The 12,706-nt window shown below is 39.9% G+C and overlaps 1 protein-coding gene across 2 annotated transcripts in view; it reads left to right on the top strand.

Moving 5' to 3' along the window:
• Nucleotides 1–215: 215 nt before the first annotated feature.
• Nucleotides 216–12,706, top strand: part of slc16a4 (solute carrier family 16 member 4) — a 33,024-nt gene continuing 20,533 nt past the window's right edge. The window contains exons 1-3 of one of the 2 annotated variants that reach the window (XM_061736272.1): nucleotides 216–394; nucleotides 702–858; nucleotides 4,076–4,212. The gene's annotated coding sequence lies outside the window, so the exon portion shown is untranslated. The remainder of the gene's footprint in view (nucleotides 395–701; nucleotides 859–4,075; nucleotides 4,213–12,706) is intronic. The other variant, XM_061736271.1, reaches the window with a different exon arrangement.

Below are 12,706 nucleotides of genomic sequence, written 5' to 3' on the forward strand. Positions count from 1 at the left end.
CACCCTCTGAAGGCTGATTTATGGTTCCGCGTTACACCAACGCAGAGCCTAAAACCTAGGGGTCTGCGTCGATTTAACGCAGAAGCATAAAGCAGGCTTTACTGCTACGTCGCAGTCACGTGGCTCTCCTCGGTGGAGATCTTTGCTCTCTGCGGCTCTTGAGGCGACAGTGAGCGATGCTGAGGCTGAGGGCTTGAGATGTGAGATGCGGTCCAGCGGCTCCAGCGCCTAGAGGTGAAGTTATGGCACGGCCGCCGTCAGAGAGCAGGCTCCCGCAGCAGTTCCCCCCAAAGTCCCCCACGGACCACTCTCCAGCCCAGCAGAGACGGACGACTGCGGAACCAGAGGAGCCCACTTCTCCAGTCAGATCAGATTGATCCAAGCAGAATTACAGGTATGTGCGGTGGCAGGCTTTGCATTTTCACCATTTTACTGTACTTTGTGATATGTCATTCTTCATATGAGTTTATAACTACCTCCCTACCAAACTCTTTCTCTCCTCTTTGATTTTTTTTTTATTAAAAAAAAAATATATAATTTTTTTTTAATGTCTAAAACTTTTCACCTTCATTAAGATGGTGCAAGTTTGACTTTTTCTCTACTTTTGCATGGAATCTCAAAACTTTAAAAGCGTCAAGCTGTCTGGGTTATCTCATCTCGTGCTCTTTGTTTGTTTGTGTGTTTGTTTTTAACCCACTCAGCAGTGTTGGATTGGAGAAGGGTGCAACAGACCTGCCAAGGGAAGATAACAGCTGCTTTACTGCTACAGACTCCACTCTAAAAAACAAAACAACCCCAAAAGAAACAGCCGAGCTGGCCTTCAAGATGTTTTATTGTGCCTTAGTACTCGGTACTAAGGTAACCAAAAGAGCTTTTTCCAAATTTCTTTAGGCTTTATTTCAGACCGTGTCTGTAAGTTTCATGACAACAGCATTCGGTCAGCAATACTATCAATAATAGTCAAGGAACCAATATCAGGGGGGTTTGTTTTTGAAAAGTTGGAAGTGCAACAACAGCATAACTCCAAACAGGAAAAAAGTGCGTATGAAAATTAATTCAGTGAATAAACATCAGGGAGGTTTCAAATCTAGTTAAATACTAATAAAATTTGATTTTTTTTAAGAGATTTATACTCCCTAGATAAAGATGTATGTGATAAGGAAAGCACCATGGTGTGAAGCAGGCTACTCTACCTCCATGATAATGACAAAATATTAAAGTTGTCTGGTGTTTCTAAATTAAAAAAGCTTATATTAAAGTGAGACCATCTTAAACTTTACTCACTGATATAATGGTAACTTAACCCTTTAAGGTCCAGTCTATGTTCAATGCCCATCTGCTTCTCTGCCGGAGTGGAACAGGTTTGTGTATATGGAAAAATAAAAAAAATACATACATGTCGTACAATTATATATTTCTGGTTTTTAAATGATTTTAAGTGTAATTGTACGTGGCTTTAAATTTTAAATTCAACCTTAAAAAGCGCTTTTTTTTTTACAAATGAGATCAAGTACAATCATTGATTTTTTTGAATTTAAAGCCAGATCAGGCTGATATTTTGTGAGTGACGCTCAGACTGTAGGCTGCAAAAGATTTGGACGAACTGGAAATCTGAATCTGAAAATCTGAACTCATATGGTTGATCAAGTTGATCAAGATCCAGTCATCTGGTTGATGACTCAGAAGAAGCCCTGGTTAAAGCAAAAGTGAACAAATGTGAGGAGCAAACAAACCTGACAACTGTTGGGAATGTACGCACCTTAACTCACGATGAGACTTACAAGTATTATCTGACATTCATTCTGACTGAGTCTTTCCTGCCATCCTCACTTCTCATGTTGCTACTGAAGTGACCTTTGACATACTGTCTGATCCACCGTCCACTAGCCAACACTTGTACCAACACGGTACTCCAGGGTCACCTGGAGTACCGTATGTCCTGAGCTGGAGGAACCACCTGTTCCAGTTGCTGCCAGGGCTGACTAGCAGGAAGCCTCTGGTTATCCTCTGGTTATCCTCTGGTTATCCTCTGGTTATCCTCAGTAGCAGACTCCAGTTGTGGACAAAGGTAGCTGCTGCATCTTGCTTAGCTAAGCTTTGCCCTCGGACCCTCCCCGGACCCTCCCCGGCCAAGCCAGAGTCAGTCGTGCTGGCGGTCTGAAGGCACATAGTTAACAGCACAATTAACAGTAGGCAGCAATTTACAGTTTTGTTTTAATAGTTATGAACCCATAAAATGAGAGGAATTGTTGGACATATATGACATGTTATGTGGCTTTAACTTTTACATATAACCTCAGATTGGACTAATATTTTGTCAGAAACTTTTTCTTAATGTAATATCTAACAGTATTTAACTTATTGATTCTTAATGGGTTTTTATCTGAATCTAAAGTGAAAATAATTTGTAGGATCAGGCAGTTTTTATTGAACAACTACTATGAAAACGACATGAATGTGGTTTGTGGAAACAATGAAAGTCCTTTCTATAACTATTTAATCTATTAATAATAAAATATTTCATTAATGAGTTGTTTGTTAAGGGTACTTGCTGGATTTGAAATAAATGCAAGGGGAAGCAAATGCACTTCTTAAACTAGATTATGAATACTTAAAACACACACACACAGAAACTAACCGTCTTTTCTGAAGTGAAGTCTGGCGTGACCAAAGCGGTGGGACCACCCCTGCTTTCTCTCCACAATAATACCATTTTGTGTACGGCTCTCAGGATAAGCCAGGAGCTTACAGTTTAACACTCTGCATTTACTACATAATCTCACAATTCCTCGGGACTGATGTATAGGATTTCTCGGAGCTCTGTGCTGCAGCAAAGTGTTGGTGATAGTAGGAGGCTCTGCAGTTACAATTAGACTGTATTGAAAATAGTTTAAAAATAACTCAAGTTACCATTTTACACAGTTAGATCCTGAGGGGGGAAAAAAAAACAAAACAAAAAACCCCATAGTTGAGCCATGAACACATAATCTGCGCAAGATGATGTTACCAGCAGGCTTGGAACATTTACTGTGTAAGTGAGACGGTATGTTTATTGTGCTCCTGTTGCTTTTCAGAATTGTTCTGTTTGGATTTAAACATACATTTGTTTGCCTCTTATTACCTAGGACATTTCCTCTCGAGTCATTAATGTGTAAATCGGCAAGATCAGTTAGTGTTCAGCACAATTTACAACCTACATTTAACAACAGTTAAGCTGCAGGTGATCATGAAAAGTAATATTTTACATGGTAGGTGCAATATATCATGACTCTAGTCTTACTGTGTTATTAGCTGATTTGATGAATAAACTCACTCTTCATGTTTTCATGAAGAGAGTTCATGAGTTTAACCTAATTTAGTGCAAAATATTTGGCTGTCAGACTAAAATGTGTAACTATTATGGAAGTATGTTGTTTGTATGACCCACTTTTTGAATGGCTCATTATTTCAAGAAGCTGATTTTGTTGTCTTAGCTCTTGAAAAGTGTGCTTTCTAAGCTGGGGTTGTTGTTCGTGTCATCGGTTGGACCTCAGAATCTTCTTGTCAGATTTTCATTAGATGCTTTTCTGCAGATTCACTCTGCTGGAAACTAGGATCATAAAAGTAGTGTCAGGGAACCTGCAGAACCTGGTGAGTAAGGTTGTGTTTTCTTCTGTGGAAGAGAGAGGTGGAGCACCACCACAACTATTCTGCAGTTAAGGCATCTTCACTTTATGACAGTTCAGACATTTCCGACAGAGATAAGGATGTGAGGTTTGTTTTTCTTTTGCAGGCAACAGGTGAAGCTTTTTAAAAAGTTTTCCAGCAGTATTTGATGATATATTGGTAAAAAAACTTTTTTATTTTTTTCATTTTTATGTTTTTTAATTCAGGACTGAAGACTGTGATAATAACCAGACCCACGAAACACTGCTGAAATGTTTTCATTTAGAGCTTTAATGAATGGTTAGATAAGAGCTGGATCTTCGTTTAATAATGTGTCATGAAAGGTGCCTTATCGGAAACTGGTGTTGGATATAGTTGTCAAGTCTCAGTCCCAAATAATAATGTTATTGTTACCTTCTTCTTCTTATAGGCATAAAGCTGATCTGAGAATAGCTACCATTCCAAGTGACCTGCTTTCCATCTGAGGATGACACTCAGAAAACAGGACTTCTGAGTCTTCTCTTCACCTGCAGTGCCTTCAGGCATACTACCAAGACAGCATTATAGGTAACTCCTTAAGGTTCCCAAGTTAGAACATTTTGCTGAAACAGAAGTCTTAATGACTCTACATGCCAAAGAGCCCTCTGGCAGGACAACATTTTTTCTTGTTTTTTTTCTTGTCTGAAGCTTACACTTTGGTGATGAGCGGTCATACAGGGAGCAAATTTAACAACAAAAAATGCTTTAAGTTTGGATATAATCAGTGGAATGTTTCACTCAGGCTTCTGTAGTGTCATATAAACTTGGCCGTGCAAGATTGTTGTAAGGGCCCCTGTAATTTATTATTTATGGATGGTGGTTTTGAATTCAGATGGCGGGGACATTTGTGGTTACATTCAGACTACCGTACAAATAAGGGCAGTTATTGATATGAATTATTAAAATTAACCAATTTACTGACTGGTGATTGGAAACAGCTGATTTGTATCTTATAGTTCTGAGAAACATGTTTTAGTGCTTCGGTGCGTCGTGACGACTCAGTCACCATGAAACACATCTGAGTATAGGATATCCAATATTTGTACAACTTGTAAGGTACAAATAAGCTGCAAAGGAACAAAGATCAAAGCAGTTGGATAACCAACTTAATCGAATAATTAAAAGAGCATCACCCTGCTGAGCGTGCTCAATACATAGAAGCTCACATTATGTCACTATTAATATGTGATTTTAGATCTGAGAAAAGAAATTGGAGTTGATCTAAACAAAGTGGAAATCAGAACCTCCTTTGCAGCAGTAACTGCAGTGCATCATATTCTCTTAATCTGTAATGCACTTTAGCAAGTAGTAACTTCATCCCCCTCTGCACAGAACATCTTCAGCACTAGGATGTTGGACAGTGTTCTTATATGAGTCCTTTGACAATATTTCTGTTTGACTGAGGTCAGGAATTTTTGCAGGGTTATTTTACTTCAATCTTCAGCAGTACAATAGGGACGTATTGCAAGCACCACACAGATGTCTGTGTTTGTGTCTTGTCAGCGGTTTTATGCTCACAACTCGAGCACTTAAGACGGAACACACAAAATGTGTTGCAAGAAACCACCTTTTTAAGAGATAAATCAATCGAGAGCTATCATTCCTTTCCACAAATAAAAAATAAAGGACTGAAATAGTGCTCATAAATAATTTATGGGGTGGCAAATATGACAGCCTGTGTTTCAGTTAAACTGAAACCTGAAATTCAGTGTGACTGTATTGGACTGGTGCACAGATTTTTTTTTTTTTGTTTCTTTGGTCTGACTCAGTAATCAATGTAGCCCCCGGAGCTTGTGTGCATGTCCAAGACAGGATAACGATTAAGTTGATGGCGAAACTCTGACTTTAAGCTTTAAAAATCCAGAATCTAATTTGATCCACAGCCCAAACTTTTGGCCAAACTGCTGCAATCAGCAGCACTTTTGTACACGGCGAAGCACTGTATGAATGACAGTTACGCGTAAGCAGACTGGGTCGGGGTGTCATGGAGGTGGGGATGGGAGAAGTGGGCTGTGCATGATGGGAGGGGCGGTGCTTGATTGAATTTTAACAAATAATTCTATTTCATGATATACTGAACATTGACAGGGAAGTGCACTATTGTCAAAGTAGAAAATAATGAAGAAGAAAAAACAGTCATTACAGGAATTATTATGTAAGGTCATTGGCAGGGGGCAAAAATGACCTCCAGTCTTTATTGCAGCATAGCTGAAGGCTCCTCAGACTGGACACACCAATGTTTAATAAGTGCTTTGCTGTGCAGTGTTGTTCATTCTGTCCGCCAGCTTGTGCAACATTCGTCTTTGCACAATCAGCTCCAAGGGCTTCAGACTAGCTCCCGTTTTTTTCTATCACTTTAAGTGATATTTTCTACTACAAATGTAAATAAGAAACAAATGATGCACGTATTTCCTTGGAAAACCCAAGTCATCCACAAAACTCACTGTCAGCAGGTGAACGTCCACACATATCCAGGAAAAGCTGATCACCAGATTCTCTTAAAAATCTACATCCCCCTTTCAGACAAGTTTCTGGTGCCAGTTTAGCTTTAAAACATATTGTTTGAGTCAGTTACTCGGTGTCTTGTTCTCCTCAAATCTGTGTTTGATCAGACCCTGCACTGGTTCTAACACCTAGATTTCACACAGCTTTCATTATGAGTACGTGTCAGTGTGTTCATCATTAAGATAATCTCTTAATTAATTATTTTTCTTCTGTTTTTGCTCTTTCCAACTTTGCCCAACTTTGTAGTGGATTTCGGAGAAACTGTTAATTCTGCTATCATCAGCACGGCAAATATAGGTAGCTTTCTATTCTATTCTATTCTATTTTTTTTCTATTCTATTCTATTCTATTCTATTCTATTCTATTCTATGCAACTGTATGAAGCCAATATATATATAATGCTTTTTTGTTTTTGACAGTTTCATTTCATCTATTAATTTAAAAATCATTTTTGAATTTCAAGCCTTCAACACATTCAGAGACAGAGTTGTGATGAGGGCTGTTTAGTGCGAGACAGGATGTAAAACAACAAAATAATTAAGTTTCAAAATTAATTTTGAAAATTTTTTTAAATTTTTACCACATGTAAAAATATCTCTAGTTTTCTAGACATGGAGACATCTGGAACAGGCCATCACACACGTGTGTGAAGGTCACAGTAATTAGTATTCCAGATGTTTATTGGGAACAAATATGCACTATATACAGTATGTACTGTGGACCAAAGACAAAAATTACCATCCCAATTGTTATCAGCAACAAGTCCAAAAGTCAGAGTTTGTGATTGAATCAGCACCTTTGGCAAAGGTCAATTGTACCTCTTTGATGAAAACCTTTAATGCAGATCAGTACTCCGCTCCTTGAGGGCCGCTGTCCCGCATGTTTTTGATGTTTCCCTGCTTCCACCTGACTCAACGGCCCACTAGGACTGGAATCGAGCACCCATGTGTAAAACAACATATACTGCTTTCAAGATGGCGGCTTTTTCAGGGCATTTTTCAAAACGACAATGCAAAACCACATTCAGCGCACATTACTGAGGCATGACTGAGGAAGAGGGTACGGATACTGGACTGGCCTGCCTGCAACACAGAATGTTTGGAGGATTTAAAATCACAAAATGTAACAACAATCCCATACTGACGCATGTTTGCCAGAAGAATGAGATGAAAAAGCAGTTAAAACGCTTCTCTGCCTGTTATTGTCCACAATGCCAAAACTCCAAACACCTGTTGAGAGCTGTGGATAGAACAGTCTGAAAAGAAATTTAATTCAAAGGAAATGTAAGAATAACTAATTCTAATTAAAGCTGCAAGCAGCGATGAACGGGCCCTCGCACTCACGGCCACCGCCCCCCATAAGCATATCAGAAATGACACCACCCACGACTTCCTATGTCAAACCATTGAAAAGTTATAGCAGAAAAAAGGGACAACCAATCAGAAGAAGGGGCGGGGATAATTCAGGCCAATGAAGGTCAAGGACTCCATACAGAATCTGATGACACCACCCACGACTCTCTATGTCAAACCATTCAAAAGTTATAGCAGAAAATCGGGACAACCAATCAGAAGAAGGGGCGGGGCTAATTAAGGTCAACGAAGCTTAAGGACTCATTACAGACTCCCATGACACCACCCACGACTCTCTATGTCAAACCATTCAAAAGTTATAGCAGAAAATCGGGACAACCAATCAGAAGAAGGGGCGGGGCTAATTAAGGTCAACGAAGCTTAAGGACTCATTACAGAGTCCCATGACACCACCCACAACTTCCTATGTCAAACCATTCAAAAGTTATGGCAGAGAAAAGTATTCTAGGGGGCGCTGTTGAGCCGTTAGGCCACGCCCATTAATGCAAACCATGAAATATCAAATTTATCACCAAGTCTGGCTTGCATGCAAAATTTGGTGACTTTTGGAGAACTATCAAATATGGACCAATCAGATGAAGGGGAGGCGCGCTTTTTGGCATCTAGCGTCGTCACGGTAACACTTTTGAATGAGAAAAGTAATGCGCATAGTCGAAAGATGGAAACGCACATTTTGATGTATAACACACCTGGGTGCACGTTACGGTTCGGGCCGTATTAATTGCCGAAGGAATGGCATAAATTGCGCCAAATTTACACAATTATTTCAAAATGGCTGACTTCCTGTTCGGTTTCGGCAATGGCGCCAAGAGACTTTTCTTTAAGTTGCGACATGATACAGGTGTGTACCGATTTTTGTGTATGTACGTCAAACCGTATTATGGGGCTTGAGGCACAAAGTTTTCCGGGGGGCGCTGTTGAGCCATTTTGCCACGCCCATTAATACAAACCATGAAATATCAAATGTATCGCCAGGCCTGGCTTGCATGCAAAAATTGGTGACTTTTGGAGAACTATCAAATATGGACCAATCAGATGAAGGGTGGCGCGCTTGTTGGCGTCTAGCGTCGCCACGGTAACACTTTTGAAAGAGAAAAGTAATGCGCGTAGTCGCAGGATGGAGACGCACATTTTGATGTATAACACACCTGGGTGCACGTTACGGTTCGGGCCGTATTAATTCTCGAAGGAATGGCATATATTGCTCCAAAATTACGCGATTAATTAAGAATGTTCAAAATGGCCGACTTCCTGTTCGGTTTCGGCCATGGCGCCAAGAGACTTTTCTTTAAGCAGCGACATGATACAGGTGTGTACCGATTTTCGTTCATGTACGTCACACCGTATTCTGGGGCTTGAGGCGCAAAGTTTTTTCGGTCTGAACCAACCAGATGAAGGGTGGGCGCGCTTTTTGGCGTCTAGCGTCGCCACGGTAACGCTTTTGAAAGAGAAAAGGAATGCGTGTTGTCGCAGGATGGAGACGCACATTTTGATGTATAACACACCTGGGGGCACGTTACGGTTCGGGCCGTATTAACTGCCGAAGGAATGGCATAAATTGCGCCAAAGTTACACGATTAATTCAAAATGGCTGACTTCTTGTTCGGTTTCGGCCATGTCGCCAAGAGACTTTTCTTTAAGTTGTGTACTGATACAGGTGTGTAGAGATTTTCGTGCATGTACGTCAAACCGTGTTGTGGGGCTTGAGTCACAAAGTTTTCCGGGGGGCGCTGTTGAGCCATTTTGCCACGCCCATTAATGTAAACCATTAAATATCAAATTTTTCGCCAGGCCTGACTTGCATGCAAAATTTGGTGACTTTTTGGGCACGTTTAGGGGGGCAAAAAGGCCCTCCTTTCGTCAGAAGAAAAAGAAAAAGAAAAAGAAAAAGAAAAAAAAAAATTCCTACAGATACAATAGGGCCTTCGCACTGAAGGTGCTCGGGCCCTAATAACTAACATTTTTACACAGATGTTAATTTTACACTGCCATAGATACATGCACTTACAACAGCAATTCACCAAAAAAGAAAAAAAGTTGAATAGAATGTGAATTAAAAACAGACTGTAATGATTTGCAAATCCACTAGAACAGAGAAAACGTGAAATTTTCATACTAATGAAATGTATCGGGTTTTTTTTTTTTTTTAAAAGGGGCAGGTTATTTTGAATTTAATGGTAGCAGTATTTTTCAAATTATTTGTAACCGTGTGATGTTTACCAGATTCCTGCAACCTCTCTTCCTTTAATAACTGAGGAGACCCAGTTGCTGGAGTCACGGGAGGTGAATGTTGTCCTGTCCTTGTCTTGCTTTCCTCTTTATATTCTTCATTTATGAAATGGCAAATGTTTTTCAGTGGGTGAAAGTTCTGGACTGCCGGCAGCCCAGTCCAGCACCCAGACTCCTTAACTATCAAGTTAATGGTGCAGCGTGCAGTTAATCGCTGTGCTGCTGAACCATTCCAGTCCTTCCCTGCAAGTTGGCTGATAGCAGATTTCAATCCATTACCAAAGACCATAGAAAAGACTGAAGAAAACACTTGAGAATGATGCTCCTAACTTTGTAAGACAAAATGTAATACATTATTTATTACTTGTTGTGGAACATTGAAATAAATAATTTGCGCACCTGATACACACAAGTGCAGCATATAGAATGAATAATCTGATGAGCGGGTAGGTGTGTTCTGTTGCACCCGTTGCATCTATCTGTCTGTCTGTCTGTTCTTTTGTTCTATCAGTCATTCTATCCATCCATCTATAGATCGTTCTATCTATCGTTCTATCTGTCGTTCTACTGTATCTATCGTTCTATCGTTCAATATTGCTAAAGGGAACAGAACTGACTGTTATGAGTTTCCATCCGGGGATTTTTGAGGAGTTTGATGTGGAGAGGAATGGACTCGACTACGAACAAATTCTCTCTTTGTGCACTGTAAAGACCCACACTGTACCTTTTTAATATGTCTGTTTTCAGTATTCTCAGCATAGGAAATCCTGCACACGCCAAGACTTGCATATCAGGTCTGCTGAGAGCGGAGTTATAAATATCTGTTAAAAGTGGGAGGGATGTATTTTGTTTTTTTATATCTATAGCTTACTTGAGACACAGAACAAGACTTTCATTCATCAAGTAAATTAGTAAAACCTAAATTAACACTCGATGAATACTGTAAAAGTGGTAGACACAACAGACTGGTATTAGTATAAGCAGCATGGTGTTAATACGACAAACCCATCCACCTCCGTTCACACCCTCAGATGCAGCACATTCATGAACATGCACTCAACACACTCTGAGGACAACTTGTTAATACCACAAATACTTTCCTCGCACTACACTGGCCCAATTCATTCCAGTTTTAATCCACTCTGTGCTCTCTGTCTAACTTGAACCTAGTTTCTTTTACACGTCTAATTCAGATTGAGTTAGTGATACTGGCTGCAAGAGGCTAGTAACAAACAACCTTTGCTACAACTACTTACTTAAAAGTGACTCTGCGTTCCAGCGTCTGTGGCGAGGTCAATGCTCCCCCATGATTTGGCAGCATAAAGCTAAGAAGGGCAGGCTGCGATGCCAACATTCAGCCAACTGACTTTTACCTGGTTTTCATAGTTTTCATTAAGAGTGCATTGACTCAGATGTGTTAAAGTTGAAAACATGTGGGCAGGAAGTTCCAAGCGTGCCCTCTGGTTTGGGCTTATAGTTACTGCATGTGAGTGCGGATGTCCTTAGTTTATCTGTATGGGTTTCCTCCCACAGCGAAACCCTGGGACTATGAAGACCTTCTGCGTGTGCTTAAGTTCAGTCCACACAAAGCATTTCCCAGCTTTGCTGCACTCTGTTCAGTATTCATGTGGGATCTACGTCGTAGCCACGATGTTGACTGAGTGCAGAGCTGTTTATTTGAGCTGAAAGTAAATGTGTCGTATGCAAGATCATCCAGCACCGTTGCAATAATAATCCACCTTTACAGCTTTATTTATTTATCTATTTATTTGTATTTTATTATTTTTGAACTCCCATTTGATAAATCTACTCGTGCACAGCTCTTCATCTTCATCCACTACTCTTCCTTCTTTCTAGAAAGCTCGTGGTTAATATTTTATCTGTTGTCACATCTCTTTACCCTGCAGGACATCGCTGAGTGCTAGCAGTCTTTGCTTTTTCTCTTTCTTTTCTTTCTAAGCAAACACAAGCTGTTTAGTTTATTTGGCCCAAAGGACTGCGCTTGCATCTTTGGTCGGGTAAAGAAGTCTGGCCACACACAAACACTGTTTAAGGTTTGTGATAAGCGAAACAGTTATTGCACTATCAGCACATCATTGTCAGCACACAAATGCTTGTTCATCTTTGGACTGTAACGCCGTCTGGTTTCAGGGCTCCACAGTTTTCAGACGGTATCTTGAGGAGAATGCAACAAATGAGACGAGGGCAAAGTCCTGGCAAACGTAAACAAACTGTAGCAGTGTGATGAGGTTTTGCAGAGTTTGGTTACTAACACTGAATTGCATGATTTTAGGACCAAACAAACAGAAAGCATAATTCAAGGCTGTTAAGAAAGGAAAAGAGACTCCACATCAGAATTTGACGGGTTCTTTTTTTGCCTGTGCTTCATCTCAGTTTTATCTGTAACCAGGTTAACAGACATATAGACTATAGAAACTAAAAACAAACTATTTCTATTTCCGCTTCAACATGTTGAAAGAATGAATTTACCAAATCCATGACAGTTCAGCAGCAAATCATTTAATTTATTCTTTCTGTTTACAGTAATCATGTAGCCTATTGCTGTTAAATAAGAAATCAATCTATAAAGTAAATAAGTTCCCTGCAATCCACTAATTTACATCTAAAAAGGAAACCCAACAAGTAAAACTTTTAGACCTTAAATAAGTGCCTGGCCGTTTTAAATACATCAATTGAGAAAAGATTAGATATTATGATTACTTCAAAGATTTTCAAAGTTTATCACAAGACTTTCTGTCGTTACTTAACCCGGTGATTACGTCATCCACCAACTCCGGACAGCTGCCGTTTCTGTTTTGATCTGTTTTCAGCATCTTAGTGATGTTTTTTTTCTGATAGTTTCCAGTAAAAAGAAAAAAAAAGACCACCAGGGAAGTACGTCTTCACAGTTTTCT

Source organism: Cololabis saira, chromosome 12, assembly GCF_033807715.1.
Source record: "Cololabis saira isolate AMF1-May2022 chromosome 12, fColSai1.1, whole genome shotgun sequence".
Taxonomy (NCBI): Eukaryota; Metazoa; Chordata; class Actinopteri; order Beloniformes; family Belonidae; genus Cololabis; species Cololabis saira.